The 27,562-nt window shown below is 47.8% G+C and overlaps 55 non-coding genes across 55 annotated transcripts; all 55 read left to right on the top strand.

The window, feature by feature from the left end:
• The first annotated feature begins 383 nt into the window (after positions 1-383).
• Positions 384-456, top strand: trnav-uac (transfer RNA valine (anticodon UAC)). The gene has a single exon. It is a non-coding gene; the product is annotated as a tRNA-Val (tRNA).
• A 666-nt stretch (positions 457-1,122) lies between these two features.
• Positions 1,123-1,195, top strand: trnav-aac (transfer RNA valine (anticodon AAC)). The gene has a single exon. It is a non-coding gene; the product is annotated as a tRNA-Val (tRNA).
• Positions 1,196-1,282: 87 nt separating this feature from the next.
• Positions 1,283-1,355, top strand: trnav-aac (transfer RNA valine (anticodon AAC)). The gene has a single exon. It is a non-coding gene; the product is annotated as a tRNA-Val (tRNA).
• A 1,078-nt stretch (positions 1,356-2,433) lies between these two features.
• trnav-cac (transfer RNA valine (anticodon CAC)) lies at positions 2,434-2,506 on the top strand. Its single transcript has one exon. It is a non-coding gene; the product is annotated as a tRNA-Val (tRNA).
• Positions 2,507-3,171: 665 nt separating this feature from the next.
• trnav-uac (transfer RNA valine (anticodon UAC)) lies at positions 3,172-3,244 on the top strand. The gene has a single exon. It is a non-coding gene; the product is annotated as a tRNA-Val (tRNA).
• An 87-nt stretch (positions 3,245-3,331) lies between these two features.
• trnav-aac (transfer RNA valine (anticodon AAC)) lies at positions 3,332-3,404 on the top strand. The gene has a single exon. It is a non-coding gene; the product is annotated as a tRNA-Val (tRNA).
• Positions 3,405-3,439: 35 nt separating this feature from the next.
• trnav-aac (transfer RNA valine (anticodon AAC)) lies at positions 3,440-3,512 on the top strand. Its single transcript has one exon. It is a non-coding gene; the product is annotated as a tRNA-Val (tRNA).
• Positions 3,513-3,750: 238 nt separating this feature from the next.
• Positions 3,751-3,823, top strand: trnav-aac (transfer RNA valine (anticodon AAC)). Its single transcript has one exon. It is a non-coding gene; the product is annotated as a tRNA-Val (tRNA).
• A 247-nt stretch (positions 3,824-4,070) lies between these two features.
• On the top strand, positions 4,071-4,143 carry trnav-uac (transfer RNA valine (anticodon UAC)). Its single transcript has one exon. It is a non-coding gene; the product is annotated as a tRNA-Val (tRNA).
• Positions 4,144-4,329: 186 nt separating this feature from the next.
• trnav-aac (transfer RNA valine (anticodon AAC)) lies at positions 4,330-4,402 on the top strand. The gene has a single exon. It is a non-coding gene; the product is annotated as a tRNA-Val (tRNA).
• Positions 4,403-4,639: 237 nt separating this feature from the next.
• Positions 4,640-4,712, top strand: trnav-aac (transfer RNA valine (anticodon AAC)). Its single transcript has one exon. It is a non-coding gene; the product is annotated as a tRNA-Val (tRNA).
• Positions 4,713-4,800: 88 nt separating this feature from the next.
• trnav-uac (transfer RNA valine (anticodon UAC)) lies at positions 4,801-4,873 on the top strand. The gene has a single exon. It is a non-coding gene; the product is annotated as a tRNA-Val (tRNA).
• Positions 4,874-5,271: 398 nt separating this feature from the next.
• On the top strand, positions 5,272-5,344 carry trnav-cac (transfer RNA valine (anticodon CAC)). Its single transcript has one exon. It is a non-coding gene; the product is annotated as a tRNA-Val (tRNA).
• An 803-nt stretch (positions 5,345-6,147) lies between these two features.
• Positions 6,148-6,220, top strand: trnav-uac (transfer RNA valine (anticodon UAC)). Its single transcript has one exon. It is a non-coding gene; the product is annotated as a tRNA-Val (tRNA).
• Positions 6,221-6,672: 452 nt separating this feature from the next.
• trnav-cac (transfer RNA valine (anticodon CAC)) lies at positions 6,673-6,745 on the top strand. Its single transcript has one exon. It is a non-coding gene; the product is annotated as a tRNA-Val (tRNA).
• A 345-nt stretch (positions 6,746-7,090) lies between these two features.
• On the top strand, positions 7,091-7,163 carry trnav-aac (transfer RNA valine (anticodon AAC)). Its single transcript has one exon. It is a non-coding gene; the product is annotated as a tRNA-Val (tRNA).
• Positions 7,164-7,410: 247 nt separating this feature from the next.
• On the top strand, positions 7,411-7,483 carry trnav-aac (transfer RNA valine (anticodon AAC)). Its single transcript has one exon. It is a non-coding gene; the product is annotated as a tRNA-Val (tRNA).
• A 35-nt stretch (positions 7,484-7,518) lies between these two features.
• trnav-uac (transfer RNA valine (anticodon UAC)) lies at positions 7,519-7,591 on the top strand. Its single transcript has one exon. It is a non-coding gene; the product is annotated as a tRNA-Val (tRNA).
• Positions 7,592-8,203: 612 nt separating this feature from the next.
• On the top strand, positions 8,204-8,276 carry trnav-aac (transfer RNA valine (anticodon AAC)). Its single transcript has one exon. It is a non-coding gene; the product is annotated as a tRNA-Val (tRNA).
• Positions 8,277-8,568: 292 nt separating this feature from the next.
• trnav-cac (transfer RNA valine (anticodon CAC)) lies at positions 8,569-8,641 on the top strand. The gene has a single exon. It is a non-coding gene; the product is annotated as a tRNA-Val (tRNA).
• A 506-nt stretch (positions 8,642-9,147) lies between these two features.
• On the top strand, positions 9,148-9,220 carry trnav-aac (transfer RNA valine (anticodon AAC)). Its single transcript has one exon. It is a non-coding gene; the product is annotated as a tRNA-Val (tRNA).
• Positions 9,221-9,307: 87 nt separating this feature from the next.
• trnav-aac (transfer RNA valine (anticodon AAC)) lies at positions 9,308-9,380 on the top strand. Its single transcript has one exon. It is a non-coding gene; the product is annotated as a tRNA-Val (tRNA).
• Positions 9,381-10,458: 1,078 nt separating this feature from the next.
• trnav-cac (transfer RNA valine (anticodon CAC)) lies at positions 10,459-10,531 on the top strand. The gene has a single exon. It is a non-coding gene; the product is annotated as a tRNA-Val (tRNA).
• Positions 10,532-11,036: 505 nt separating this feature from the next.
• On the top strand, positions 11,037-11,109 carry trnav-uac (transfer RNA valine (anticodon UAC)). The gene has a single exon. It is a non-coding gene; the product is annotated as a tRNA-Val (tRNA).
• Positions 11,110-11,196: 87 nt separating this feature from the next.
• trnav-aac (transfer RNA valine (anticodon AAC)) lies at positions 11,197-11,269 on the top strand. The gene has a single exon. It is a non-coding gene; the product is annotated as a tRNA-Val (tRNA).
• A 35-nt stretch (positions 11,270-11,304) lies between these two features.
• On the top strand, positions 11,305-11,377 carry trnav-aac (transfer RNA valine (anticodon AAC)). Its single transcript has one exon. It is a non-coding gene; the product is annotated as a tRNA-Val (tRNA).
• Positions 11,378-11,615: 238 nt separating this feature from the next.
• trnav-aac (transfer RNA valine (anticodon AAC)) lies at positions 11,616-11,688 on the top strand. The gene has a single exon. It is a non-coding gene; the product is annotated as a tRNA-Val (tRNA).
• An 825-nt stretch (positions 11,689-12,513) lies between these two features.
• trnav-uac (transfer RNA valine (anticodon UAC)) lies at positions 12,514-12,586 on the top strand. Its single transcript has one exon. It is a non-coding gene; the product is annotated as a tRNA-Val (tRNA).
• Positions 12,587-12,673: 87 nt separating this feature from the next.
• Positions 12,674-12,746, top strand: trnav-aac (transfer RNA valine (anticodon AAC)). The gene has a single exon. It is a non-coding gene; the product is annotated as a tRNA-Val (tRNA).
• Positions 12,747-12,781: 35 nt separating this feature from the next.
• Positions 12,782-12,854, top strand: trnav-aac (transfer RNA valine (anticodon AAC)). The gene has a single exon. It is a non-coding gene; the product is annotated as a tRNA-Val (tRNA).
• Positions 12,855-13,092: 238 nt separating this feature from the next.
• On the top strand, positions 13,093-13,165 carry trnav-aac (transfer RNA valine (anticodon AAC)). The gene has a single exon. It is a non-coding gene; the product is annotated as a tRNA-Val (tRNA).
• Positions 13,166-13,412: 247 nt separating this feature from the next.
• On the top strand, positions 13,413-13,485 carry trnav-uac (transfer RNA valine (anticodon UAC)). The gene has a single exon. It is a non-coding gene; the product is annotated as a tRNA-Val (tRNA).
• Positions 13,486-13,671: 186 nt separating this feature from the next.
• trnav-aac (transfer RNA valine (anticodon AAC)) lies at positions 13,672-13,744 on the top strand. Its single transcript has one exon. It is a non-coding gene; the product is annotated as a tRNA-Val (tRNA).
• A 397-nt stretch (positions 13,745-14,141) lies between these two features.
• Positions 14,142-14,214, top strand: trnav-uac (transfer RNA valine (anticodon UAC)). The gene has a single exon. It is a non-coding gene; the product is annotated as a tRNA-Val (tRNA).
• A 398-nt stretch (positions 14,215-14,612) lies between these two features.
• trnav-cac (transfer RNA valine (anticodon CAC)) lies at positions 14,613-14,685 on the top strand. The gene has a single exon. It is a non-coding gene; the product is annotated as a tRNA-Val (tRNA).
• Positions 14,686-15,091: 406 nt separating this feature from the next.
• On the top strand, positions 15,092-15,164 carry trnav-aac (transfer RNA valine (anticodon AAC)). The gene has a single exon. It is a non-coding gene; the product is annotated as a tRNA-Val (tRNA).
• A 1,109-nt stretch (positions 15,165-16,273) lies between these two features.
• On the top strand, positions 16,274-16,346 carry trnav-aac (transfer RNA valine (anticodon AAC)). The gene has a single exon. It is a non-coding gene; the product is annotated as a tRNA-Val (tRNA).
• A 514-nt stretch (positions 16,347-16,860) lies between these two features.
• On the top strand, positions 16,861-16,933 carry trnav-aac (transfer RNA valine (anticodon AAC)). The gene has a single exon. It is a non-coding gene; the product is annotated as a tRNA-Val (tRNA).
• A 246-nt stretch (positions 16,934-17,179) lies between these two features.
• trnag-ucc (transfer RNA glycine (anticodon UCC)) lies at positions 17,180-17,252 on the top strand. The gene has a single exon. It is a non-coding gene; the product is annotated as a tRNA-Gly (tRNA).
• A 128-nt stretch (positions 17,253-17,380) lies between these two features.
• trnag-ucc (transfer RNA glycine (anticodon UCC)) lies at positions 17,381-17,453 on the top strand. The gene has a single exon. It is a non-coding gene; the product is annotated as a tRNA-Gly (tRNA).
• Positions 17,454-18,757: 1,304 nt separating this feature from the next.
• Positions 18,758-18,830, top strand: trnav-uac (transfer RNA valine (anticodon UAC)). The gene has a single exon. It is a non-coding gene; the product is annotated as a tRNA-Val (tRNA).
• An 87-nt stretch (positions 18,831-18,917) lies between these two features.
• trnav-aac (transfer RNA valine (anticodon AAC)) lies at positions 18,918-18,990 on the top strand. Its single transcript has one exon. It is a non-coding gene; the product is annotated as a tRNA-Val (tRNA).
• A 346-nt stretch (positions 18,991-19,336) lies between these two features.
• trnav-aac (transfer RNA valine (anticodon AAC)) lies at positions 19,337-19,409 on the top strand. Its single transcript has one exon. It is a non-coding gene; the product is annotated as a tRNA-Val (tRNA).
• Positions 19,410-19,656: 247 nt separating this feature from the next.
• Positions 19,657-19,729, top strand: trnav-uac (transfer RNA valine (anticodon UAC)). Its single transcript has one exon. It is a non-coding gene; the product is annotated as a tRNA-Val (tRNA).
• Positions 19,730-19,915: 186 nt separating this feature from the next.
• Positions 19,916-19,988, top strand: trnav-uac (transfer RNA valine (anticodon UAC)). Its single transcript has one exon. It is a non-coding gene; the product is annotated as a tRNA-Val (tRNA).
• Positions 19,989-20,408: 420 nt separating this feature from the next.
• Positions 20,409-20,481, top strand: trnav-aac (transfer RNA valine (anticodon AAC)). Its single transcript has one exon. It is a non-coding gene; the product is annotated as a tRNA-Val (tRNA).
• A 341-nt stretch (positions 20,482-20,822) lies between these two features.
• On the top strand, positions 20,823-20,895 carry trnav-aac (transfer RNA valine (anticodon AAC)). Its single transcript has one exon. It is a non-coding gene; the product is annotated as a tRNA-Val (tRNA).
• A 1,006-nt stretch (positions 20,896-21,901) lies between these two features.
• trnav-aac (transfer RNA valine (anticodon AAC)) lies at positions 21,902-21,974 on the top strand. The gene has a single exon. It is a non-coding gene; the product is annotated as a tRNA-Val (tRNA).
• Positions 21,975-22,488: 514 nt separating this feature from the next.
• On the top strand, positions 22,489-22,561 carry trnav-aac (transfer RNA valine (anticodon AAC)). The gene has a single exon. It is a non-coding gene; the product is annotated as a tRNA-Val (tRNA).
• A 246-nt stretch (positions 22,562-22,807) lies between these two features.
• Positions 22,808-22,880, top strand: trnag-ucc (transfer RNA glycine (anticodon UCC)). The gene has a single exon. It is a non-coding gene; the product is annotated as a tRNA-Gly (tRNA).
• A 128-nt stretch (positions 22,881-23,008) lies between these two features.
• Positions 23,009-23,081, top strand: trnag-ucc (transfer RNA glycine (anticodon UCC)). Its single transcript has one exon. It is a non-coding gene; the product is annotated as a tRNA-Gly (tRNA).
• A 1,523-nt stretch (positions 23,082-24,604) lies between these two features.
• Positions 24,605-24,677, top strand: trnav-cac (transfer RNA valine (anticodon CAC)). The gene has a single exon. It is a non-coding gene; the product is annotated as a tRNA-Val (tRNA).
• A 1,842-nt stretch (positions 24,678-26,519) lies between these two features.
• Positions 26,520-26,592, top strand: trnav-cac (transfer RNA valine (anticodon CAC)). The gene has a single exon. It is a non-coding gene; the product is annotated as a tRNA-Val (tRNA).
• Positions 26,593-27,317: 725 nt separating this feature from the next.
• On the top strand, positions 27,318-27,390 carry trnav-cac (transfer RNA valine (anticodon CAC)). The gene has a single exon. It is a non-coding gene; the product is annotated as a tRNA-Val (tRNA).
• An 86-nt stretch (positions 27,391-27,476) lies between these two features.
• On the top strand, positions 27,477-27,549 carry trnag-ucc (transfer RNA glycine (anticodon UCC)). Its single transcript has one exon. It is a non-coding gene; the product is annotated as a tRNA-Gly (tRNA).
• Positions 27,550-27,562: the final 13 nt, after the last annotated feature.

The raw sequence follows: 27,562 nt of genomic DNA, 5'->3' as shown, positions 1-27,562 counted from the left end.
ACGCGAAAGGTCCCCGGTTCGAGACCGGGCGCAAACAGTCGTTGATGGTTTTTTCTTTGATTCCGAAATTCAACAATCAAACAGATAAACATAAGCTATGTCCCTGAACACACCGTCTCATGTGGTTTCCGTAGTGTAGTGGTTATCACGTTCGCGAAAGGTCCCCGGTTCGAGACCGGGCGGAAACAGTCGTTGGTGTTTCTTTCTTTGATTCCGAACTTCAACAATCAAACAGATAAACATAAGCTATGTCCCTGAACGCACCATCTCATGTGGTTTCCGTAGTGTAGTGGTTATCACGTTCTCCTAACACTCGAAAGGTCCCCGTTTCGAGACCGGGCGGAAACAATCGTTGATGGTTATTGAACACACCGTCTCATGTGGTTTCCGTAGTGTAGTGGTTATCACGTTCGCCTTACACGCGAAAGGTCCCCGTTTCGAGACCGGGCGGAAACAGTCGTTGATGTTTTTTTCTTTGATTCCGAAATTCAACAATCAAACAGATAAACATAAGTTATGTCCCTGAACGCACCATCTCATGTGGTTTCCGTAGTGTAGTGGTTGTCACGTTCGCCTAACAAGCGAAAGGTTCCCGGTTCGAAACCGGGCGGAAACAGTCTTTGTTGTTTTTTTCTTTGATTCCGAACTTCAACAATCAAACAGATAAACATGCGCTATGTCCCTGAACGCACCATCTCATGTGGTTTCCGTAGTGTAGTGGTTATCACGTTCGCCTCACACGCGAAAGGTCCCCGGTTCGAGACCGGGTGGAAACAGTCGTTGATGTTTCTTTCTTTGATTCCCAACTTCAACATTGAAACAGATATACATAAACTATGTCCCTGAACACACCATCTCCTGTGGTTTCCGTAGTGTAGTGGTTATCAAGTTCGCCTTACACGCGAAAGGTCCCCGGTTCGAGACCGGGCGGAAACAGTCGTTGATGGTTCCTGAACACACCGTCTCATGTGGTTTCCGTAGTGTAGTGGTTATCACGTTCGCGAAAGGTCCCCGGTTCGAGACCGGGCATAAACAGTCGTTGGTGTTTCTTTCTTTGATTCCGAACTTCAACGATCAAACAGATAAACATAAGCTATGTCCCTGAACGCACCATCTCATGTGGTTTCCGTAGTGTAGTGGTTATCACGTTCGCCTAACACGCGAAAGGTCCCCGGTTCGAGACCGGGCGGAAACAGTCGTTGGTGTTTCTTTCTTTGATTCCGAACTTCAACAATCAAACAGATAAACATAAGCTATGTCCCTGAACGCACCATCTCATGTGGTTTCCGTAGTGTAGTGGTTATCACGTTCGCCTAACACGCGAAAGGTCCCCGGTTCGAGACCGGGCGGAAACAGTCGTTGGTGTTTCTTTCTTTGATTCCCAACTTCAACATTGAAACAGATATACATAAACTATGTCCCTGAACACACCATCTCCTGTGGTTTCCGTAGTGTAGTGGTTATCACGTTCGCCTTACACGCGAAAGGTCCCCGGTTCGAGACCGGGCGCAAACAGTCGTTGATGGTTCCTGAACACACCGTCTCATGTGGTTTCCGTAGTGTAGTGGTTATCACGTTCGCGAAAGGTCCCCGGTTCGAGACCGGGCGTAAACAGTCGTTCGTGTTTCTTTCTTTGATTCCGAACTTCAACGATCAAACAGATAAACATAAGCTATGTCCCTGAACGCACCATCTCATGTGGTTTCCGTAGTGTAGTGGTTATCACGTTCGCCTAACACGCAAAAGGTCCCCGGGTTCGAGACCGGGCGCAAACAGTCGTTGATGGTTCCTGAACACACCGTCTCATGTGGTTTCCGTAGTGTAGTGGTTATCACGTTCGCGAAAGGTCCCCGGTTCGAGACCGGGCGTAAACAGTCGTTCGTGTTTCTTTCTTTGATTCCGAACTTCAACGATCAAACAGATAAACATAAGCTATGTCCCTGAACGCACCATCTCATGTGGTTTCCGTAGTGTAGTGGTTATCACGTTCGCCTAACACGCAAAAGGTCCCCGGGTTCGAGACCGGGCGGAAACAGTCGTTGGTGTTTCTTTCTTTGATTCCGAACTTCAGCAATCAAACAGATAAACATGCCCTATGTCCCTGAACGCACCATCTCATGTGGTTTCCGTAGTGTAGTGGTTATCACGTTCGCGAAAGGTCCCCGGTTCGAGACCGGGCCTAAACAGTCGTTGGTGTTTCTTTCTTTGATTCCGAACTTCAACGATCAAACAGATAAACATAAGCTATGTCCCTGAACGCACCATCTCATGTGGTTTCCGTAGTGTAGTGGTTATCACGTTCGCCTAACACGCGAAAGGTCCCCGGTTCGAGACCGGCCGGAAACAGTCGTTGGTGTTTCTTTCTTTGATTCCGAACTTCAGCAATCAAACAGATAAACATGCCCTATGTCCCTGAACGCACTATCTCATGTGGTTTCCGTAGTGTAGTGGTTATCACGTTCGCCTCACACGCGAAAGGTCCCCGGTTCGAGACCGGGCGGAAACAGTTGTTGATGTTTTTTTCTTTATTCCGAACTTCAGCAATCAAACAGATAAACATACACTATGTCCCTGAACGCACCATCTCCTGTGGTTTCCGTAGAGTAGTGGTTATCACGTTCGCCTTACACGCGAAAGGTCCCCGTTTCGAGACCGGCCGGAAGCAGTCGGTGATGCTTTTTTCTTTGATTCCAAAATTCAACAATCAAACAGATAAACATAAGCTATGTCCCTGAACACACCATCTCATGTGGGTTCCGTAGTGTAGTGGTTATCACGTTCGCCTTACACGCGAAAGGTCCCCGTTTCGAGACCGGCCGGAAACAGTCGGTGATGTTTTTTTCTTTGATTCCGAAATTCAACAATCAAACAGATAAACATAAGCTATGTCCCTGAACACACCGTCTCATGTGGTTTCCGTAGTGTAGTGGTTATCACGTTCGCGAAAGGTCCCCGGTTCGAGACCGGGCGGAAACAGTCGTTGGTGTTTCTTTCTTTGATTCCGAACTTCAACAATCAAACAGATAAACATAAGCTATGTCCCTGAACGCACCATCTCATGTGGTTTCCGTAGTGTAGTGGTTATCACGTTCTCCTAACACTCGAAAGGTCCCCGTTTCGAGACCGGGCGGAAACAATCGTTGATGGTTATTGAACACACCGTCTCATGTGGTTTCCGTAGTGTAGTGGTTATCACGTTCGCCTTACACGCGAAAGGTCCCCGTTTCGAGACCGGGCGGAAACAGTCGTTGATGTTTTTTTCTTTGATTCCGAAATTCAACAATCAAACAGATAAACATAAGTTATGTCCCTGAACGCACCATCTCATGTGGTTTCCGTAGTGTAGTGGTTATCACGTTCGCCTAACACGCGAAAGGTCCCCGGTTCGAGACCGGGCGGAAACAGTCGTTGATGGTTCCTGAAAGCACCATCTCATGTGGTTTCCGTAGTGTAGTGGTTATCACGTTCGCCTAACACGCGAAAGGTCCCCGGTTCGAGACCGGGCGGAAACAGTCGTTGGTGTTTCTTTCTTTGATTCCGAACTTCAGCAATCAAACAGATAAACATGCCCTATGTCGCTGAACGCACCATCTCATGTGGTTTCCGTAGTGTAGTGGTTATCACGTTCGCGAATGGTCCCCGGTTCGAGACCGGGCGTAAACAGTCGTTGGTGTTTCTGTCTTTGATTCCGAACTTCAACGATCAAACAGATAAACATAAGCTATGTCCCTGAGCGCACCATCTCATGTGGTTTCCGTAGTGTAGTGGTTATCACGTTCGCCTAACACGCGAAAGGTCCCCGGTTCGAAACCGGGCGGAAACAGTCTTTGTTGTTTTTTTCTTTGATTCCGAACTTCAACAATCAAACAGATAAACATGCGCTATGTCCCTGAACGCACCATCTCATGTGGTTTCCGTAGTCTAGTGGTTATCACGTTCGCCTCACACGCGAAAGGTCCCCGGTTCGAGACCGGGTGGAAACAGTCGTTGATGTTTCTTTCTTTGATTCCCAACTTCAACATTGAAACAGATATACATAAACTATGTCCCTGAACACAACATCTCCTGTGGTTTCCGTAGTGTAGTGGTTATCACGTTCGCCTTACACGCAAAAGGTCCCCGGTTCGAGACCGGGCGGAAACAGTCGTTGATGGTTCCTCAACACACCGTCTCATGTGGTTTCCGTAGTGTAGTGGTCATCACGTTCGCGAAAGGTCCCCGGTTCGAGACCGGGCGTAAACAGTCGTTGGTGTTTCTTTCTTTGATTCCGAACTTCAACGATCAAACAGATAAACATAAGCTATGTCCCTGAACGCACCATCTCATGTGGTTTCCGTAGTGTAGTGGTTATCACGTTCGCCTAACACGCGAAAGGTCCCCGGTTCGAGACCGGGCGGAAACAGTCGTTGGTGTTTCTTTCTTTGATTCCGAACTTCAGCAATCAAACAGATAAACATGCCCTATGTCCCTGAACGCACCATCTCATGTGGTTTCCGTAGTGTAGTGGTTATCACGTTCGCGAAAGGTCCCGGTTCGAGACCGGGCGTAAACAGTCGTTGGTGTTTCTTTCTTTGATTCCGAACTTCAACGATCAAACAGATAAACATAAGCTATGTCCCTGAACGCACCATCTCATGTGGTTTCCGTAGTGTAGTGGTTATCACGTTCGCCTAACACGCGAAAGGTCCCCGGTTCGAGACCGGGCGGAAACAGTCGTTGGTGTTTCTTTTTTTTGATTCCGAACTTCAGCAATCAAACAGATAAACATACACTATGTCCCTGAACGCACCATCTCCTGTGGTTTCCGTAGTGTAGTGGTTATCACGTTCGCCTTACACGCGAAAGGTCCCCGGTTCGAGACCGGGCGGAAACAGTCGTTGGTGTTTCTTTCTTTGATTCCGAACTTCAGCAATCAAACAGATAAACATGCCCTATGTCCCTGAACGCACCATCTCATGTGGTTTCCGTAGTGTAGTGGTTATCACGTTCGCGAAAGGTCCCCGGTTCGAGACCGGGCGTAAACAGTCGTTGGTGTTTCTTTCTTTGATTCCGAACTTCAACGATCAAACAGATAAACATAAGCTATGTCCCTGAACGCACCATCTCATGTGGTTTCGGTAGTGTAGTGGTTATCACGTTCGCCTAACACGCGAAAGGTCCCCGGTTCGAGACCGGGCGGAAACAGTCGTTGGTGTTTCTTTCTTTGATTCCGAACTTCAGCAATCAAACAGATAAACATGCCCTATGTCCCTGAACGCACTATCTCATGTGGTTTCCGTAGTGTAGTGGTTATCACGTTCGCCTCACACGCGAAAGGTCCCCGGTTCGAGACCGGGCGGAAACAGTTGTTGATGTTTTTTTCTTTATTCCGAACTTCAGCAATCAAACAGATAAACATACACTATGTCCCTGAACGCACCATCTCCTGTGGTTTCCGTAGTGTAGTGGTTATCACGTTCGCCTTACACGCGAAAGGTCACCGTTTCGAGACCGGCCGGAAACAGTCGGTGATGTTTTTTTCTTTGATTACGAAATTCAACAATCAAACAGATAAACATAAGCTATGTCCCTGAACACACCATCTCATGTGGGTTCCGTAGTGTAGTGGTTATCACGTTCGCCTTCCACGCGGAAGGTCCCCGTTTCGAGACCGGGCAGAAACAGTCGTTGGTCTTTCTTTCTTTGATTTCGAATTTCAACAATCAAACAGATAAACATAAGCTATGTCCCTGAACGCACCATCTCATGTGGTTTCCGTAGTGTAGTGGTTATCACGTTCGCCTAACACGCGAAAGGTCCCTGGTTCGAGACCGGGCGGAAACAGTCGTTGGTGTTTCTTTCTTTGATTTTGAACTTCAACAATCAAACAGATAAACATGCGCTATGTCCCTGAATGCACCATCTCATGTGGTTTCCGTAGTGTAGTAGTTATCACGTTCGCCTCACACGCGAAAGGTCCCCGTTTCGAGACCGGGCGGAAACAGTCGTTGATGTTTTTTTCTTTGATTCCCAACTTCAACATTCAAACAGATAAACATGCGCTATGTCCCTGAACGCACCATCTCATGTGGTTTCCGTAGTGTAGTGGTTATCACGTTCGCGAAAGGTCCCAATCGTTGATGGTTCCTGAACACACCATCTCATGTGGTTTTCGTAGTGTAGTGGTTATCACGTTCGCCTTACACGCGAAAGGTCCCCGGTTCGAGACCGGGCGGAAACAGTCGTTGATGGTTCCTGAACACACCGTCTCATGTGGTTTCCGTAGTGTAGTGGTTATCACGTTCGCCTAACACGCGAAAGGTCCCCGTTTCGAGACCGGGCGGAAACAGTCGTTGGTGTTTCTTTCTTTGATTCCGAACTTCAACAATCAAACAGATAAACATGCGCTATGTCCCTGAACGCACCATCTCATGTGGTTTCCGTAGTGTAGTGGTTATCACGTTCGCCGCACACGCGAAAGGTCCCCGGTTCGAGACCAGGCGGAAACAGTCGTTGATGTTTTTTTGTTTATTCCGAACTTCAGCAATCAAACAGATAACACGCCTAACACGCGAAAGGTCCCCGGTTCGAGACCGGGCGGAAACAGTCGTTGGTGTTTCTTTCTTTGATTCCGAACTTCAGCAATCAAACAGATAAACATGCCCTATGTCCCTGAACGCACTATCTCATGTGGTTTCCGTAGTGTAGTGGTTATCACGTTCGCCTCACACGCGAAAGGTCCCCGGTTCGAGACCGGGCGGAAACAGTTGTTGATGTTTTTTTCTTTATTCCGAACTTCAGCAATCAAACAGATAAACATACACTATGTCCCTGAACGCACCATCTCCTGTGGTTTCCGTAGTGTAGTGGTTATCACGTTCGCCTTACACGCGAAAGGTCCCCGTTTTGAGACCGGGCGGAAACAGTCGTTGATGTTTCCTGAACACACCGTCTCATGTGGTTTCCGTAGTGTAGTGGTTATCACGTTCGCGAAAGGTCCCCGGTTCGAGACCGGGCGGAAACAGTCGTTGGTGTTTCTTTCTTTGATTCCGAACTTCAACAATCAAACAGATAAACATAAGCTACGTCCCTGAACGCACCATCTCATGTTGTTTCCGTAGTGTAGTGGTTATCACGTTCGCCTAACACGCGAAAGGTCCCCGGTTCGAGACCGGGCGGAAACAGTCGTTGGTGTTTCTTTCTTTGATTCCGAACTTCAACAATCAAACAGATAAACATGCCCTATGTCCCTGAACGCACCATCTCATGTGGTTTCCGTAGTGTAGTGGTTATCACGTTCGCCTCACACGCGAAAGGTCCCCGGTTCGAGACCGTGCGGAAACAGTCGTTGATGTTTTTTTCTTTGATTCCGAAATTCAACAATCAAACAGATAAACATAAGCTATGTCCCTGAACGCGCCATCTCATGTGGTTTCCGTAGTGTAGTGGTTATCACGTTCGCCTAACACGCGAAAGGTCCCCGGTTCGAGACCGGGCGGAAACAATCGTTGATGGTTCCTGAACACACCATCTCATGTGGTTTTCGTAGTGTAGTGGTTATCACGTTCGCCTTACACGCGAAAGGTCCCCGGTTCGAGACCGGGCGGAAACAGTCGTTGATGGTTCCTGAACACACCGTCTCATGTGGTTTCCGTAGTGTAGTGGTTATCACGTTCGCCTAACACGCGAAAGGTCCCCGTTTCGAGACCGGGCGGAAACAGTCGTTGGTGTTTCTTTCTTTGATTCCGAACTTCAACAATCAAACAGATAAACATGCGCTATGTCCCTGAACGCACCATCTCATGTGGTTTCCGTAGTGTAGTGGTTATCACGTTCGCCGCACACGCGAAAGGTCCCCGGTTCGAGACCAGGCGGAAACAGTCGTTGATGTTTTTTTGTTTATTCCGAACTTCAGCAATCAAACAGATAACACGCCTAACACGCGAAAGGTCCCCGGTTCGAGACCGGGCGGAAACAGTCGTTGGTGTTTCTTTCTTTGATTCCGAACTTCAGCAATCAAACAGATAAACATGCCCTATGTCCCTGAACGCACCATCTCATGTGGTTTCCGTAGTGTAATGGTTATCACGTTCGCCTCACACGCGAAAGGTCCCCGGTTCGAGACCGGGCGGAAACAGTCGTTGATGTTTTTTTCTTTGATTCCGAAATTCAACAATCAAACAGATAAACATAAGCTATGTCCCTGAACGCGCCATCTCATGTGGTTTCCGTAGTGTAGTGGTTATCACGTTCGCCTAACACGCGAAAGGTCCCCGGTTCGAGACCGGGCGGAAACAATCGTTGATGGTTCCTGAACACACCATCTCATGTGGTTTTCGTAGTGTAGTGGTTATCACGTTCGCCGCACACGCGAAAGGTCCCCGGTTCGAGACCGGGCGGAAACAGTCGTTGATGTTTTTTTGTTTATTCCGAACTTCAGCAATCAAACAGATAACACGCCTAACACGCGAAAGGTCCCCGGTTCGAGACCGGGCGGAAACAGTCGTTGGTGTTTCTTTCTTTGATTCCGAACTTCAGCAATCAAACAGATAAACATGCCCTATGTCCCTGAACGCACTATCTCATGTGGTTTCCGTAGTGTAGTGGTTATCACGTTCGCCTCACACGCGAAAGGTCCCCGGTTCGAAACCGGGCGGAAACAGTCTTTGTTGTTTTTTTCTTTGATTCCGAACTTCAACAATCAAACAGATAAACATGCGCTATGTCCCTGAACGCACCATCTCATGTGGTTTCCGTAGTGTAGTGGTTATCACGTTCGCCTCACACGCGAAAGGTCCCCGGTTCGAGACCGGGTGGAAACAGTCGTTGATGTTTCTTTCTTTGATTCCCAACTTCAACATTGAAACAGATATACATAAACTATGTCCCTGAACACACCATCTCCTGTGGTTTCCGTAGTGTAGTGGTTATCAAGTTCGCCTTACACGCGAAAGGTCCCCGGTTCGAGACCGGGCGGAAACAGTCGTTGATGGTTCCTGAACACACCGTCTCATGTGGTTTCCGTAGTGTAGTGGTTATCACGTTCGCGAAAGGTCCCCGGTTCGAGACCGGGCATAAACAGTCGTTGGTGTTTCTTTCTTTGATTCCGAACTTCAACGATCAAACAGATAAACATAAGCTATGTCCCTGAACGCACCATCTCATGTGGTTTCCGTAGTGTAGTGGTTATCACGTTCGCCTAACACGCGAAAGGTCCCCGGTTCGAGACCGGGCGGAAACAGTCTTTGGTGTTTCTTTCTTTGATTCCGAACTTCAACAATCAAACAGATAAACATAAGCTATGTCCCTGAACGCACCATCTCATGTGGTTTCCGTAGTGTAGTGGTTATCACGTTCGCCTAACACGCGAAAGGTCCCCGGTTCGAGACCGGGCGGAAACAGTCGTTGGTGTTTCTTTCTTTGATTCCCAACTTCAACATTGAAACAGATATACATAAACTATGTCCCTGAACACACCATCTCCTGTGGTTTCCGTAGTGTAGTGGTTATCACGTTCGCCTTACACGCGAAAGGTCCCCGGTTCGAGACCGGGCGCAAACAGTCGTTGATGGTTCCTGAACACACCGTCTCATGTGGTTTCCGTAGTGTAGTGGTTATCACGTTCGCGAAAGGTCCCCGGTTCGAGACCGGGCGTAAACAGTCGTTCGTGTTTCTTTCTTTGATTCCGAACTTCAACGATCAAACAGATAAACATAAGCTATGTCCCTGAACGCACCATCTCATGTGGTTTCCGTAGTGTAGTGGTTATCACGTTCGCCTAACACGCAAAAGGTCCCCGGGTTCGAGACCGGGCGCAAACAGTCGTTGATGGTTCCTGAACACACCGTCTCATGTGGTTTCCGTAGTGTAGTGGTTATCACGTTCGCGAAAGGTCCCCGGTTCGAGACCGGGCGTAAACAGTCGTTCGTGTTTCTTTCTTTGATTCCGAACTTCAACGATCAAACAGATAAACATAAGCTATGTCCCTGAACGCACCATCTCATGTGGTTTCCGTAGTGTAGTGGTTATCACGTTCGCCTAACACGCAAAAGGTCCCCGGGTTCGAGACCGGGCGGAAACAGTCGTTGGTGTTTCTTTCTTTGATTCCGAACTTCAGCAATCAAACAGATAAACATGCCCTATGTCCCTGAACGCACCATCTCATGTGGTTTCCGTAGTGTAGTGGTTATCACGTTCGCGAAAGGTCCCCGGTTCGAGACCGGGCCTAAACAGTCGTTGGTGTTTCTTTCTTTGATTCCGAACTTCAACGATCAAACAGATAAACATAAGCTATGTCCCTGAACGCACCATCTCATGTGGTTTCCGTAGTGTAGTGGTTATCACGTTCGCCTAACACGCGAAAGGTCCCCGGTTCGAGACCGGCCGGAAACAGTCGTTGGTGTTTCTTTCTTTGATTCCGAACTTCAGCAATCAAACAGATAAACATGCCCTATGTCCCTGAACGCACTATCTCATGTGGTTTCCGTAGTGTAGTGGTTATCACGTTCGCCTCACACGCGAAAGGTCCCCGGTTCGAGACCGGGCGGAAACAGTTGTTGATGTTTTTTTCTTTATTCCGAACTTCAGCAATCAAACAGATAAACATACACTATGTCCCTGAACGCACCATCTCCTGTGGTTTCCGTAGTGTAGTGGTTATCACGTTCGCCTTACACGCGAAAGGTCCCCGTTTCGAGACCGGCCGGAAACAGTCGGTGATGTTTTTTTCTTTGATTCCGAAATTCAACAATCAAACAGATAAACATAAGCTATGTCCCTGAACACACCGTCTCATGTGGTTTCCGTAGTGTAGTGGTTATCACGTTCGCGAAAGGTCCCCGGTTCGAGACCGGGCGGAAACAGTCGTTGGTGTTTCTTTCTTTGATTCCGAACTTCAACAATCAAACAGATAAACATAAGCTATGTCCCTGAACGCACCATCTCATGTGGTTTCCGTAGTGTAGTGGTTATCACGTTCTCCTAACACTCGAAAGGTCCCCGTTTCGAGACCGGGCGGAAACAATCGTTGATGGTTATTGAACACACCGTCTCATGTGGTTTCCGTAGTGTAGTGGTTATCACGTTCGCCTTACACGCGAAAGGTCCCCGTTTCGAGACCGGGCGGAAACAGTCGTTGATGTTTTTTTCTTTGATTCCGAAATTCAACAATCAAACAGATAAACATAAGTTATGTCCCTGAACGCACCATCTCATGTGGTTTCCGTAGTGTAGTGGTTATCACGTTCGCCTAACACGCGAAAGGTCCCCGGTTCGAGACCGGGCGGAAACAGTCGTTGATGGTTCCTGAAAGCACCATCTCATGTGGTTTCCGTAGTGTAGTGGTTATCACGTTCGCCTAACACGCGAAAGGTCCCCGGTTCGAGACCGGGCGGAAACAGTCGTTGGTGTTTCTTTCTTTGATTCCGAACTTCAGCAATCAAACAGATAAACATGCCCTATGTCGCTGAACGCACCATCTCATGTGGTTTCCGTAGTGTAGTGGTTATCACGTTCGCGAATGGTCCCCGGTTCGAGACCGGGCGTAAACAGTCGTTGGTGTTTCTGTCTTTGATTCCGAACTTCAACGATCAAACAGATAAACATAAGCTATGTCCCTGAGCGCACCATCTCATGTGGTTTCCGTAGTGTAGTGGTTATCACGTTCGCCTAACACGCGAAAGGTCCCCGGTTCGAAACCGGGCGGAAACAGTCTTTGTTGTTTTTTTCTTTGATTCCGAACTTCAACAATCAAACAGATAAACATGCGCTATGTCCCTGAACGCACCATCTCATGTGGTTTCCGTAGTCTAGTGGTTATCACGTTCGCCTCACACGCGAAAGGTCCCCGGTTCGAGACCGGGTGGAAACAGTCGTTGATGTTTCTTTCTTTATTCCGAACTTCAGCAATCAAACAGATAAACATACACTATGTCCCTGAACGCACCATCTCCTGTGGTTTCCGTAGTGTAGTGGTTATCACGTTCGCCTTACACGCGAAAGGTCCCCGTTTCGAGACCGGCCGGAAGCAGTCGGTGATGCTTTTTTCTTTGATTCCAAAATTCAACAATCAAACAGATAAACATAAGCTATGTCCCTGAACACACCATCTCATGTGGGTTCCGTAGTGTAGTGGTTATCACGTTCGCCTTACACGCGAAAGGTCCCCGTTTCGAGACCGGCCGGAAACAGTCGGTGATGTTTTTTTCTTTGATTCCGAAATTCAACAATCAAACAGATAAACATAAGCTATGTCCCTGAACACACCGTCTCATGTGGTTTCCGTAGTGTAGTGGTTATCACGTTCGCGAAAGGTCCCCGGTTCGAGACCGGGCGGAAACAGTCGTTGGTGTTTCTTTCTTTGATTCCGAACTTCAACAATCAAACAGATAAACATAAGCTATGTCCCTGAACGCACCATCTCATGTGGTTTCCGTAGTGTAGTGGTTATCACGTTCTCCTAACACTCGAAAGGTCCCCGTTTCGAGACCGGGCGGAAACAATCGTTGATGGTTATTGAACACACCGTCTCATGTGGTTTCCGTAGTGTAGTGGTTATCACGTTCGCCTTACACGCGAAAGGTCCCCGTTTCGAGACCGGGCGGAAACAGTCGTTGATGTTTTTTTCTTTGATTCCGAAATTCAACAATCAAACAGATAAACATAAGTTATGTCCCTGAACGCACCATCTCATGTGGTTTCCGTAGTGTAGTGGTTATCACGTTCGCCTAACACGCGAAAGGTCCCCGGTTCGAGACCGGGCGGAAACAGTCGTTGATGGTTCCTGAAAGCACCATCTCATGTGGTTTCCGTAGTGTAGTGGTTATCACGTTCGCCTAACACGCGAAAGGTCCCCGGTTCGAGACCGGGCGGAAACAGTCGTTGGTGTTTCTTTCTTTGATTCCGAACTTCAGCAATCAAACAGATAAACATGCCCTATGTCGCTGAACGCACCATCTCATGTGGTTTCCGTAGTGTAGTGGTTATCACGTTCGCGAATGGTCCCCGGTTCGAGACCGGGCGTAAACAGTCGTTGGTGTTTCTGTCTTTGATTCCGAACTTCAACGATCAAACAGATAAACATAAGCTATGTCCCTGAGCGCACCATCTCATGTGGTTTCCGTAGTGTAGTGGTTATCACGTTCGCCTAACACGCGAAAGGTCCCCGGTTCGAAACCGGGCGGAAACAGTCTTTGTTGTTTTTTTCTTTGATTCCGAACTTCAACAATCAAACAGATAAACATGCGCTATGTCCCTGAACGCACCATCTCATGTGGTTTCCGTAGTCTAGTGGTTATCACGTTCGCCTCACACGCGAAAGGTCCCCGGTTCGAGACCGGGTGGAAACAGTCGTTGATGTTTCTTTCTTTGATTCCCAACTTCAACATTGAAACAGATATACATAAACTATGTCCCTGAACACAACATCTCCTGTGGTTTCCGTAGTGTAGTGGTTATCACGTTCGCCTTACACGCAAAAGGTCCCCGGTTCGAGACCGGGCGGAAACAGTCGTTGATGGTTCCTCAACACACCGTCTCATGTGGTTTCCGTAGTGTAGTGGTCATCACGTTCGCGAAAGGTCCCCGGTTCGAGACCGGGCGTAAACAGTCGTTGGTGTTTCTTTCTTTGATTCCGAACTTCAACGATCAAACAGATAAACATAAGCTATGTCCCTGAACGCACCATCTCATGTGGTTTCCGTAGTGTAGTGGTTATCACGTTCGCCTAACACGCGAAAGGTCCCCGGTTCGAGACCGGGCGGAAACAGTCGTTGGTGTTTCTTTCTTTGATTCCGAACTTCAGCAATCAAACAGATAAACATGCCCTATGTCCCTGAACGCACCATCTCATGTGGTTTCCGTAGTGTAGTGGTTATCACGTTCGCGAAAGGTCCCGGTTCGAGACCGGGCGTAAACAGTCGTTGGTGTTTCTTTCTTTGATTCCGAACTTCAACGATCAAACAGATAAACATAAGCTATGTCCCTGAACGCACCATCTCATGTGGTTTCCGTAGTGTAGTGGTTATCACGTTCGCCTAACACGCAAAAGGTCCCCGGTTCGAGACCGGGCGGAAACAGTCGTTGGTGTTTCTTTCTTTGATTCCGAACTTCAGCAATCAAACAGATAAACATACACTATGTCCCTGAACGCACCATCTCCTGTGGTTTCCGTAGTGTAGTGGTTATCACGTTCGCCTTACACGCGAAAGGTCCCCGGTTCGAGACCGGGCGGAAACAGTCGTTGGTGTTTCTTTCTTTGATTCCGAACTTCAGCAATCAAACAGATAAACATGCCCTATGTCCCTGAACGCACCATCTCATGTGGTTTCCGTAGTGTAGTGGTTATCACGTTCGCGAAAGGTCCCCGGTTCGAGACCGGGCGTAAACAGTCGTTGGTGTTTCTTTCTTTGATTCCGAACTTCAACGATCAAACAGATAAACATAAGCTATGTCCCTGAACGCACCATCTCATGTGGTTTCGGTAGTGTAGTGGTTATCACGTTCGCCTAACACGCGAAAGGTCCCCGGTTCGAGACCGGGCGGAAACAGTCGTTGGTGTTTCTTTCTTTGATTCCGAACTTCAGCAATCAAACAGATAAACATGCCCTATGTCCCTGAACGCACTATCTCATGTGGTTTCCGTAGTGTAGTGGTTATCACGTTCGCCTCACACGCGAAAGGTCCCCGGTTCGAGACCGGGCGGAAACAGTTGTTGATGTTTTTTTCTTTATTCCGAACTTCAGCAATCAAACAGATAAACATACACTATGTCCCTGAACGCACCATCTCCTGTGGTTTCCGTAGTGTAGTGGTTATCACGTTCGCCTTACACGCGAAAGGTCACCGTTTCGAGACCGGCCGGAAACAGTCGGTGATGTTTTTTTCTTTGATTCCGAAATTCAACAATCAAACAGATAAACATAAGCTATGTCCCTGAACACACCATCTCATGTGGGTTCCGTAGTGTAGTGGTTATCACGTTCGCCTAACACGCGAAAGGTCCCCGGTTCGAGACCGGGCGGAAACAGTCGTTGGTGTTTCTTTCTTTGATTCCGAACTTCAACAATCAAACAGATAAACATAAGCTATGTCCCTGAAGGCATCATCTCATGTGGTTTCCGTAGTGTAGTGGTTATCACGTTCGCCTAACATGCGAAAGGTCCCCGGTTCGAAACCGGGCGGAAACAGTCGTTGGTGTTTTTTTCTTTGATTCTTCAACAATCAAACAGATAAACATGCGCTATGTCCCTGAACGCATCATCTCATGTGGTTTCCGTAGTGTAGTGGTTATCACGTTCGCCTAACACTGGAAAGTTCCCCGGTTCGAGACCGGGTGGAAACAGTCGTTGATGGTTCCTGAACACACCGTCTCATGTGGTTTCCGTAGTGTAGTGGTTATCACGTTCGCGAAAGGTCCCTGGTTCGAGACCGGGCGGAAACAGCCGTTGGTGTTTCTTTCTTTGATTCCGAACTTCAACAATCAAACAGATAAACATGCGCTATGTCCCTGAACGCACCATCTCATGTGGTTTCCGTAGTGTAGTGGTTATCACGTTCGCCTAACATGCGAAAGGTCCCCGGTTCGAAACCGGGCGGAAAGAGTCGTTGGTGTTTTTTTCTTTGATTCTTCAACAATCAAACAGATAAACATGCGCTATGTCCCTGAACGCACCATCTCATGTGGTTTCCGTAGTGTAGTGGTTATCACGTTTGCCTAACACTGGAAAGTTCCCCGGTTCGAGACCGGGCGGAAACAGTCTTTGATGTGTTTTTTTTTTAATCCGGCGTGATGCTTTGTTTTTGTGCGTGAATGCCATACGGTGCTGGATATATTGCGCTGGATATACTCTATGTCCCTGAACACACCATCTCCTGTGGTTTCCGTAGTGTAGTGGTTGTCACGTTCGCCTTACACGCGAAAGTTCCCCGGTTCGAGACCGGGTGGAAACAGTCGTTGGTCTTTCTTTCTTTGATTCCGAACTTCAACAATCAAACAGAGAAACATGCGATATGTCCCTGAACGCACCATCTCATGTGGTTTCCGTAGTGTAGTGGTTATCACGTTCTCCTAACACTCGAAAGGTCCCCGTTTCGAGACCGGACGGAAACAATCGTTGATGGTTCCTGAACACACCGTCTCATGTGGTTTCCGTAGTGTAGTGGTTATCACGTTCGCGAAAGGTCCCTGGTTCGAGACCGGGCGGAAACAGCCGTTGGTGTTTCTTTCTTTGATTCCGAACTTCAACAATCAAACAGATAAACATGCGCTATGTCCCTGAACGCACCATCTCATGTGGTTTCCGTAGTGTAGTGGTTATCACGTTCGCCTAACACGCGAAAGGTCCCCGGTTCGAGACCGGGCGGAAACAGTCGTTGGTCTTTCTTTCTTTGATTCCGAACTTCAACAATCAAACAGATAAACAGGCGCTATGTCCCTGAACGCACCATCTCATGTGGTTTCCGTAGTGTAGTGGTTATCACGTTCGCCTAACACGCGAAAGGTCCCAGGTTCGAGACCGGGCGGAAACAGTCGTTGGTGTTTCTTTCTTTGATTCCGAACTTCAACAATCAAACAGATAAACATGCGCTATGTCCCTGAACGCACCATCTCATGTGGTTTCCGTAGTGTAGTGGTTATCACGTTCGCCGCACACGCGAAAGGTCCCCGGTTCGAGACCAGGCGGAAACAGTCGTTGATGTTTTTTTGTTTATTCCGAACTTCAGCAATCAAACAGATAAACATACACTATGTCCCTGAACGCACCATCTCATGTGGTTTCCGTAGTGTAGTGGTTATCACGTTCTCCTAACACTCGAAAAGTCCCCGTTTCGAGACCGGGCGGAAACAGTCGTTGATGGTTCCTGAACACACCGTCTCATGTGGTTTCCGTAGTGTAGTGGTTATCACGTTCGCCTAACACGCGAAAGGTCCCCGGTTCGAGACCGGGCGGAAACAGTCGTTGGTCTTTCTTTCTTTGATTCCGAATTTCAACAATCAAACAGAGAAACATGCGATATGTCCCTGAACGCACCATCTCATGTGGTTTCCGTAGTGTAGTGGTTATCACGTTCTCCTAACACTCGAAAGGTCCCCGTTTCGAGACCGGGCGGAAACAGTCGTTGGTGTTTTTTTCTTTGATTCCGAACTTCCCAATCAAACAGATAAACATACACTATGTCCCTGAACGCACCATCTCATGTGGTTTCCGTAGTGTAGTGGTTATCACGTTCGCCTTCCACGCGGAAGGTCCCCGTTTCGAGACCGGGCGGAAACAGTCGTTGGTCTTTCTTTCTTTGATTCCGAATTTCAACAATCAGTCGTTGGTGTTTTTTTCTTTGATTCCGAACTTCGCAATCAAACAGATAAACATACACTATGTCCCTGAACGCACCATCTCATGTGGTTTCCGTAGTGTAGTGGTTATCACGTTCGCCTTCCACGCGGAAGGTCCCCGTTTCGAGACCGGGCGGAAACAGTCGTTGGTCTTTCTTTCTTTGATTCCGAATTTCAACAATCAAACAGAGAAACATGCGATATGTCCCTGAACGCACCATCTCATGTGGTTTCCGTAGTGTAGTGGTTATCACGTTCTCCTAACACTCGAAAGGTCCCCGTTTCGAGACCGGGCGGAAACAGTCGTTGGTGTTTTTTTCTTTGATTCCGAACTTCCCAATCAAACAGATAAACATACACTATGTCCCTGAACGCACCATCTCATGTGGTTTCCGTAGTGTAGTGGTTATCACGTTCGCCTTCCACGCGGAAGGTCCCCGTTTCGAGACCGGGCAGAAACAGTCGTTGGTCTTTCTTTCTTTGATTCCGAACTTCAACAATCAAACAGATAAACATGCGCTATGTCCCTGAACGCACCATCTCATGTGGTTTCCGTAGTGTAGTGGTTATCACGTTCGCCAAACACGCGAAAGGTCCCTGGTTCGAGACCGGGCGGAAACAGTCGTTGGTGTTTCTTTCTTTGATTCCGAACTTCAACAATCAAACAGATAAACATGCGCTATGTCCCTGAACGCACCATCTCATGTGGTTTCCGTAGTGTAGTGGTTATCACGTTCGCCTCACACGCGAAAGGTCCCCGGTTCGAGACCGGGTGGAAACAGTCGTTGATGTTTCTTTCTTTATTCCGAACTTCAGCAATCAAACAGATAAACATACACTATGTCCCTGAACGCACCATCTCCTGTGGTTTCCGTAGTGTAGTGGTTATCACGTTCGCCTTACACGCGAAAGGTCCCCGTTTCGAGACCGGCCGGAAGCAGTCGGTGATGCTTTTTTCTTTGATTCCAAAATTCAACAATCAAACAGATAAACATAAGCTATGTCCCTGAACACACCATCTCATGTGGGTTCCGTAGTGTAGTGGTTATCACGTTCGCCTTACACGCGAAAGGTCCCCGTTTCGAGACCGGCCGGAAACAGTCGGTGATGTTTTTTTCTTTGATTCCGAAATTCAACAATCAAACAGATAAACATAAGCTATGTCCCTGAACACACCGTCTCATGTGGTTTCCGTAGTGTAGTGGTTATCACGTTCGCGAAAGGTCCCCGGTTCGAGACCGGGCGGAAACAGTCGTTGGTGTTTCTTTCTTTGATTCCGAACTTCAACAATCAAACAGATAAACATAAGCTATGTCCCTGAACGCACCATCTCATGTGGTTTCCGTAGTGTAGTGGTTATCACGTTCTCCTAACACTCGAAAGGTCCCCGTTTCGAGACCGGGCGGAAACAATCGTTGATGGTTATTGAACACACCGTCTCATGTGGTTTCCGTAGTGTAGTGGTTATCACGTTCGCCTTACACGCGAAAGGTCCCCGTTTCGAGACCGGGCGGAAACAGTCGTTGATGTTTTTTTCTTTGATTCCGAAATTCAACAATCAAACAGATAAACATAAGTTATGTCCCTGAACGCACCATCTCATGTGGTTTCCGTAGTGTAGTGGTTATCACGTTCGCCTAACACGCGAAAGGTCCCCGGTTCGAGACCGGGCGGAAACAGTCGTTGATGGTTCCTGAAAGCACCATCTCATGTGGTTTCCGTAGTGTAGTGGTTGTCACGTTCGCCTAACACGCGAAAGGTCCCCGGTTCGAGACCGGGCGGAAACAGTCGTTGGTGTTTCTTTCTTTGATTCCGAACTTCAGCAATCAAACAGATAAACATGCCCTATGTCGCTGAACGCACCATCTCATGTGGTTTCCGTAGTGTAGTGGTTATCACGTTCGCGAATGGTCCCCGGTTCGAGACCGGGCGTAAACAGTCGTTGGTGTTTCTGTCTTTGATTCCGAACTTCAACGATCAAACAGATAAACATAAGCTATGTCCCTGAGCGCACCATCTCATGTGGTTTCCGTAGTGTAGTGGTTATCACGTTCGCCTAACACGCGAAAGGTCCCCGGTTCGAAACCGGGCGGAAACAGTCTTTGTTGTTTTTTTCTTTGATTCCGAACTTCAACAATCAAACAGATAAACATGCGCTATGTCCCTGAACGCACCATCTCATGTGGTTTCCGTAGTCTAGTGGTTATCACGTTCGCCTCACACGCGAAAGGTCCCCGGTTCGAGACCGGGTGGAAACAGTCGTTGATGTTTCTTTCTTTGATTCCCAACTTCAACATTGAAACAGATATACATAAACTATGTCCCTGAACACAACATCTCCTGTGGTTTCCGTAGTGTAGTGGTTATCACGTTCGCCTTACACGCAAAAGGTCCCCGGTTCGAGACCGGGCGGAAACAGTCGTTGATGGTTCCTCAACACACCGTCTCATGTGGTTTCCGTAGTGTAGTGGTCATCACGTTCGCGAAAGGTCCCCGGTTCGAGACCGGGCGTAAACAGTCGTTGGTGTTTCTTTCTTTGATTCCGAACTTCAGCAATCAAACAGATAAACATACACTATGTCCCTGAACGCACCATCTCCTCTGGTTTCCGTAGTGTAGTGGTTATCACGTTCGCCTTACACGCGAAAGGTCCCCGGTTCGAGACCGGGCGGAAACAGTCGTTGGTGTTTCTTTCTTTGATTCCGAACTTCAGCAATCAAACAGATAAACATGCCCTATGTCCCTGAACGCACCATCTGAACGCACCATCTCCTGTGGTTTCCGTAGTGTAGTGGTTATCACGTTCGCCTTACACGCGAAAGGTCACCGTTTCGAGACCGGCCGGAAACAGTCGGTGATGTTTTTTTCTTTGATTCCGAAATTCAACAATCAAACAGATAAACATAAGCTATGTCCCTGAACACACCATCTCATGTGGGTTCCGTAGTGTAGTGGTTATCACGTTCGCCTAACACGCGAAAGGTCCCCGGTTCGAGACCGGGCGGAAACAGTCGTTGGTGTTTCTTTCTTTGATTCCGAACTTCAACAATCAAACAGATAAACATAAGCTATGTCCCTGAAGGCATCATCTCATGTGGTTTCCGTAGTGTAGTGGTTATCACGTTCGCCTAACATGCGAAAGGTCCCCGGTTCGAAACCGGGCGGAAACAGTCGTTGGTGTTTTTTTCTTTGATTCTTCAACAATCAAACAGATAAACATGCGCTATGTCCCTGAACGCATCATCTCATGTGGTTTCCGTAGTGTAGTGGTTATCACGTTCGCCTAACACTGGAAAGTTCCCCGGTTCGAGACCGGGTGGAAACAGTCGTTGATGGTTCCTGAACACACCGTCTCATGTGGTTTCCGTAGTGTAGTGGTTATCACGTTCGCGAAAGGTCCCTGGTTCGAGACCGGGCGGAAACAGCCGTTGGTGTTTCTTTCTTTGATTCCGAACTTCAACAATCAAACAGATAAACATGCGCTATGTCCCTGAACGCACCATCTCATGTGGTTTCCGTAGTGTAGTGGTTATCACGTTCGCCTAACACGCGAAAGGTCCCCGGTTCGAGACCGGGCGGAAACAGTCGTTGGTCTTTCTTTCTTTGATTCCGAACTTCAACAATCAAACAGATAAACAGGCGCTATGTCCCTGAACACACCATCTCATGTGGTTTCCGTAGTGTAGTGGTTATCACGTTCACCTAAGGTCCCCGGTTCGAGACCGGGCGGAAACAGTCGTTGGTGTTTCTTTCTTTGATTCCGAACTTCAGCAATCAAACAGATAAACATAAGCTATGTCCCTGAAGGCACCATCTCATGTGGTTTCCGTAGTGTAGTGGTTATCACGTTCGCCTAACATGCGAAAGGTCCCCGGTTCGAAACCGGGCGGAAAGAGTCGTTGGTGTTTTTTTCTTTGATTCTTCAACAATCAAACAGATAAACATGCGCTATGTCCCTGAACGCACCATCTCATGTGGTTTCCGTAGTGTAGTGGTTATCACGTTTGCCTAACACTGGAAAGTTCCCCGGTTCGAGACCGGGCGGAAACAGTCTTTGATGTGTTTTTTTTTTAATCCGGCGTGATGCTTTGTTTTTGTGCGTGAATGCCATACGGTGCTGGATATATTGCGCTGGATATACTCTATGTCCCTGAACACACCATCTCCTGTGGTTTCCGTAGTGTAGTGGTTGTCACGTTCGCCTTACACGCGAAAGGTCCCCGGTTCGAGACCGGGTGGAAACAGTCGTTGGTCTTTCTTTCTTTGATTCCGAACTTCAACAATCAAACAGAGAAACATGCGATATGTCCCTGAACGCACCATCTCATGTGGTTTCCGTAGTGTAGTGGTTATCACGTTCTCCTAACACTCGAAAGGTCCCCGTTTCGAGACCGGACGGAAACAATCGTTGATGGTTCCTGAACACACCGTCTCATGTGGTTTCCGTAGTGTAGTGGTTATCACGTTCGCGAAAGGTCCCTGGTTCGAGACCGGGCGGAAACAGCCGTTGGTGTTTCTTTCTTTGATTCCGAACTTCAACAATCAAACAGATAAACATGCGCTATGTCCCTGAACGCACCATCTCATGTGGTTTCCGTAGTGTAGTGGTTATCACGTTCGCCTAACACGCGAAAGGTCCCCGGTTCGAGACCGGGCGGAAACAGTCGTTGGTCTTTCTTTCTTTGATTCCGAACTTCAACAATCAAACAGATAAACAGGCGCTATGTCCCTGAACGCACCATCTCATGTGGTTTCCGTAGTGTAGTGGTTATCACGTTCGCCTAACACGCGAAAGGTCCCAGGTTCGAGACCGGGCGGAAACAGTCGTTGGTGTTTCTTTCTTTGATTCCGAACTTCAACAATCAAACAGATAAACATGCGCTATGTCCCTGAACGCACCATCTCATGTGGTTTCCGTAGTGTAGTGGTTATCACGTTCGCCGCACACGCGAAAGGTCCCCGGTTCGAGACCAGGCGGAAACAGTCGTTGATGTTTTTTTGTTTATTCCGAACTTCAGCAATCAAACAGATAAACATACACTATGTCCCTGAACGCACCATCTCATGTGGTTTCCGTAGTGTAGTGGTTATCACGTTCTCCTAACACTCGAAAAGTCCCCGTTTCGAGACCGGGCGGAAACAGTCGTTGATGGTTCCTGAACACACCGTCTCATGTGGTTTCCGTAGTGTAGTGGTTATCACGTTCGCCTAACACGCGAAAGGTCCCCGGTTCGAGACCGGGCGGAAACAGTCGTTGGTCTTTCTTTCTTTGATTCCGAATTTCAACAATCAAACAGAGAAACATGCGATATGTCCCTGAACGCACCATCTCATGTGGTTTCCGTAGTGTAGTGGTTATCACGTTCTCCTAACACTCGAAAGGTCCCCGTTTCGAGACCGGGCGGAAACAGTCGTTGGTGTTTTTTTCTTTGATTCCGAACTTCCCAATCAAACAGATAAACATACACTATGTCCCTGAACGCACCATCTCATGTGGTTTCCGTAGTGTAGTGGTTATCACGTTCGCCTTCCACGCGGAAGGTCCCCGTTTCGAGACCGGGCGGAAACAGTCGTTGGTCTTTCTTTCTTTGATTCCGAATTTCAACAATCAGTCGTTGGTGTTTTTTTCTTTGATTCCGAACTTCGCAATCAAACAGATAAACATACACTATGTCCCTGAACGCACCATCTCATGTGGTTTCCGTAGTGTAGTGGTTATCACGTTCGCCTTCCACGCGGAAGGTCCCCGTTTCGAGACCGGGCGGAAACAGTCGTTGGTCTTTCTTTCTTTGATTCCGAATTTCAACAATCAAACAGAGAAACATGCGATATGTCCCTGAACGCACCATCTCATGTGGTTTCCGTAGTGTAGTGGTTATCACGTTCTCCTAACACTCGAAAGGTCCCCGTTTCGAGACCGGGCGGAAACAGTCGTTGGTGTTTTTTTCTTTGATTCCGAACTTCCCAATCAAACAGATAAACATACACTATGTCCCTGAACGCACCATCTCATGTGGTTTCCGTAGTGTAGTGGTTATCACGTTCGCCTTCCACGCGGAAGGTCCCCGTTTCGAGACCGGGCAGAAACAGTCGTTGGTCTTTCTTTCTTTGATTCCGAACTTCAACAATCAAACAGATAAACATGCGCTATGTCCCTGAACGCACCATCTCATGTGGTTTCCGTAGTGTAGTGGTTATCACGTTCGCCAAACACGCGAAAGGTCCCTGGTTCGAGACCGGGCGGAAACAGTCGTTGGTGTTTCTTTCTTTGATTCCGAACTTCAACAATCAAACAGATAAACATGCGCTATGTCCCTGAACGCACCATCTCATGTGGTTTCCGTAGTGTAGTGGTTATCACGTTCGCCGCACACGCGAAAGGTCCCCGGTTCGAGACCAGGCGGAAACAGTCGTTGATGTTTTTTTGTTTATTCCGAACTTCAGCAATCAAACAGATAAACATAAGCTATGTCCCTGAACGCACCATCTCATGTGGTTTCCGTAGTGTAGTGGTTATCATGTTCGCCTCACACGCGAAAGGTCCCCGGTTCGAGACCGGGCTGAAACAGTCGTTGATGTTTTTTTCTTTGATTCCGAACTTCGCAATCAAACAGATAAACATACACTATGTCCCTGAACGCACCATCTCATGTGGTTTCCGTAGTGTAGTGGTTATCACGTTTGCCTTACACGCGGAAGGTCCCCGTTTCGAGACCGGGCGGAAACAGTCGTTAATGTTTTTTTCTTTGATTCCGAAATTCAACAATCAAACAGATAAACATAAGCTATGTCCCTGAACGCACCATCTCATGTGGTTTCCGTAGTGTAGTGGTTATCATGTTCGCCTCACACGCGAGAGGTCCCCGGTTCGAGACCGGGCGGAAACAGTCGTTGATGTTTCTTTCTTTGATTCCGAACTTCGCAATCAAACAGATAAACATACACTATGTCCCTGAACGCACCATCTCATGTGGTTTCCGTAGTGTAGTGGTTATCACGTTCGCCTTCCACGCGGAAGGTCCCCGTTTCGAGACCGGGCTGAAACAGTCGTTGGTCTTTCTTTCTTTGATTCCGAACTTCAACAATCAAACAGATAAACATGCGCTATGTCCCTGAACGCACCATCTCATGTGGTTTCCGTAGTGTAGTGGTTATCACGTTCGCCTAACATGCGAAAGGTCCCCGGTTCGAGACCGGGCGGAAACAGTCGTTGGTGTTTCTTTCTTTGATTCCGAACTTCAACAATCAAACAGATAAACATGCGCTATGTCCCTGAACGCACCATCTCATGTGGTTTCCGTAGTGTAGTGGTTATCACGTTCGCCTCACACGCGAAAGGTCCCCGGTTCGAGACCGGGCGGAAACAGTCGTTGATGTTTTTTTCTTTGATTCCGAACTTCGCAATCAAACAGATAAACATACACTATGTCCCTGAACGCACCATCTCATGTGGTTTCCGTAGTGTAGTGGTTATCACGTTTGCCTTACACGCGGAAGGTCCCCGTTTCGAGACCGGGCGGAAACAGTCGTTGATGTTTTTTTCTTTGATTCCGAAATTCAACAATCAAACAGAGAAACATGCGATATGTCCCTGAACGCACCATCTCATGTGGTTTCCGTAGTGTAGTGGTTATCACGTTCTCCTAACACTCGAAAGGTCCCCGTTTCGAGACCGGGCGGAAACAGTCGTTGGTGTTTTTTTCTTTGATTCCGAACTTCCCAATCAAACAGATAAACATACACTATGTCCCTGAACGCACCATCTCATGTGGTTTCCGTAGTGTAGTGGTTATCACGTTCGCCTTCCACGCGGAAGGTCCCCGTTTCGAGACCGGGCAGAAACAGTCGTTGGTCTTTCTTTCTTTGATTCCGAACTTCAACAATCAAACAGATAAACATGCGCTATGTCCCTGAACGCACCATCTCATGTGGTTTCCGTAGTGTAGTGGTTATCACGTTCGCCAAACACGCGAAAGGTCCCTGGTTCGAGACCGGGCGGAAACAGTCGTTGGTGTTTCTTTCTTTGATTCCGAACTTCAACAATCAAACAGATAAACATGCGCTATGTCCCTGAACGCACCATCTCATGTGGTTTCCGTAGTGTAGTGGTTATCACGTTCGCCGCACACGCGAAAGGTCCCCGGTTCGAGACCAGGCGGAAACAGTCGTTGATGTTTTTTTGTTTATTCCGAACTTCAGCAATCAAACAGATAAACATAAGCTATGTCCCTGAACGCACCATCTCATGTGGTTTCCGTAGTGTAGTGGTTATCACGTTCGCCTCACACGCGAAAGGTCCCCGTTTCGAGACCGGGCTGAAACAGTCGTTGGTCTTTCTTTCTTTGATTCCGAACTTCAACAATCAAACAGATAAACATAAGCTATGTCCCTGAACGCACCATCTCATGTGGTTTACGTAGTGTAGTGGTTATCATGTTCGCCTCACACGCGAAAGGTCCCCGGTTCGAGACCGGGCGGAAACAGTCGTTGATGTTTTTTTCTTTGATTCCGAACTTCGCAATCAAACAGATAAACATACACTATGTCCCTGAACGCACCATCTCATGTGGTTTCCGTAGTGTAGTGGTTATCACGTTTGCCTTACACGCGGAAGGTCCCCGTTTCGAGACCGGGCGGAAACAGTCGTTAATGTTTTTTTCTTTGATTCCGAAATTCAACAATCAAACAGATAAACATAAGCTATGTCCCTGAACGCACCATCTCATGTGGTTTCCGTAGTGTAGTGGTTATCATGTTCGCCTCACACGCGAGAGGTCCCCGGTTCGAGACCGGGCGGAAACAGTCGTTGATGTTTCTTTCTTTGATTCCGAACTTCGCAATCAAACAGATAAACATACACTATGTCCCTGAACGCACCATCTCATGTGGTTTCCGTAGTGTAGTGGTTATCACGTTCGCCTTCCACGCGGAAGGTCCCCGTTTCGAGACCGGGCTGAAACAGTCGTTGGTCTTTCTTTCTTTGATTCCGAACTTCAACAATCAAACAGATAAACATGCGCTATGTCCCTGAACGCACCATCTCATGTGGTTTCCGTAGTGTAGTGGTTATCACGTTCGCCTAACATGCGAAAGGTCCCCGGTTCGAGACCGGGCGGAAACAGTCGTTGGTGTTTCTTTCTTTGATTCCGAACTTCAACAATCAAACAGATAAACATGCGCTATGTCCCTGAACGCACCATCTCATGTGGTTTCCGTAGTGTAGTGGTTATCACGTTCGCCTCACACGCGAAAGGTCCCCGGTTCGAGACCGGGCGGAAACAGTCGTTGATGTTTTTTTCTTTGATTCCGAACTTCGCAATCAAACAGATAAACATACACTATGTCCCTGAACGCACCATCTCATGTGGTTTCCGTAGTGTAGTGGTTATCACGTTTGCCTTACACGCGGAAGGTCCCCGTTTCGAGACCGGGCGGAAACAGTCGTTGATGTTTTTTTCTTTGATTCCGAAATTCAACAATCAAACAGATAAACATAAGCTATGTCCCTGAACGCACCATCTCATGTGGTTTCCGTAGTGTAGTGGTTATCATGTTCGCCTCACACGCGAAAGGTCCCCGGTTCGAGACCCAGCGGAAACAGTCGTTGATGTTTCTTTCTTTGATTCCGAACTTCGCAATCAAACAGATAAACATACACTATGTCCCTGAACGCACCATCTCATGTGGTTTCCGTAGTGTAGTGGTTATCACGTTTGCCTTACACGCGGAAGGTCCCCGTTTCGAGACCGGGCGGAAACAGTCGTTGATGTTTCTTTCTTTGATTTCGAATTTCAACAATCAAACAGATAAACATAAGCTATGTCCCTGAACGCACCATCTCATGTGGTTTTCGTAGTGTAGTGGTTATCACGTTCGCCTAACACGCGAAAGGTCCCTGGTTCGAGACCGGGCGGAAACAGTCGTTGGTGTTTCTTTCTTTGATTTTGAACTTCAACAATCAAACAGATAAACATGCGCTATGTCCCTGAATGCACCATCTCATGTGGTTTCCGTAGTGTAGTGGTTATCACGTTCGCCTCACACGCGAAAGGTCCCCGGTTCGAGACCGGGCGGAAACAGTCGTTGCTGTTTTTTTCTTTGATTCCGAACTTCGCAATCAAACAGATAAACATACACTATGTCCCTGAACGCACCATCTCATGTGGTTTCCGTAGTGTAGTGGTTATCACGTTCGCCTTCCACGCGGAAGGTCCCCGTTTCGAGACCGGGCAGAAACAGTCGTTGGTCTTT

Source organism: Gasterosteus aculeatus, chromosome X (assembly GCF_964276395.1).
Source record: "Gasterosteus aculeatus chromosome X, fGasAcu3.hap1.1, whole genome shotgun sequence".
NCBI lineage: Eukaryota > Metazoa > Chordata > Actinopteri > Perciformes > Gasterosteidae > Gasterosteus > Gasterosteus aculeatus.
The sequence above is the reverse complement of the archived record's forward strand: the minus strand, read 5'-3'. Positions and strand labels throughout refer to the sequence as shown.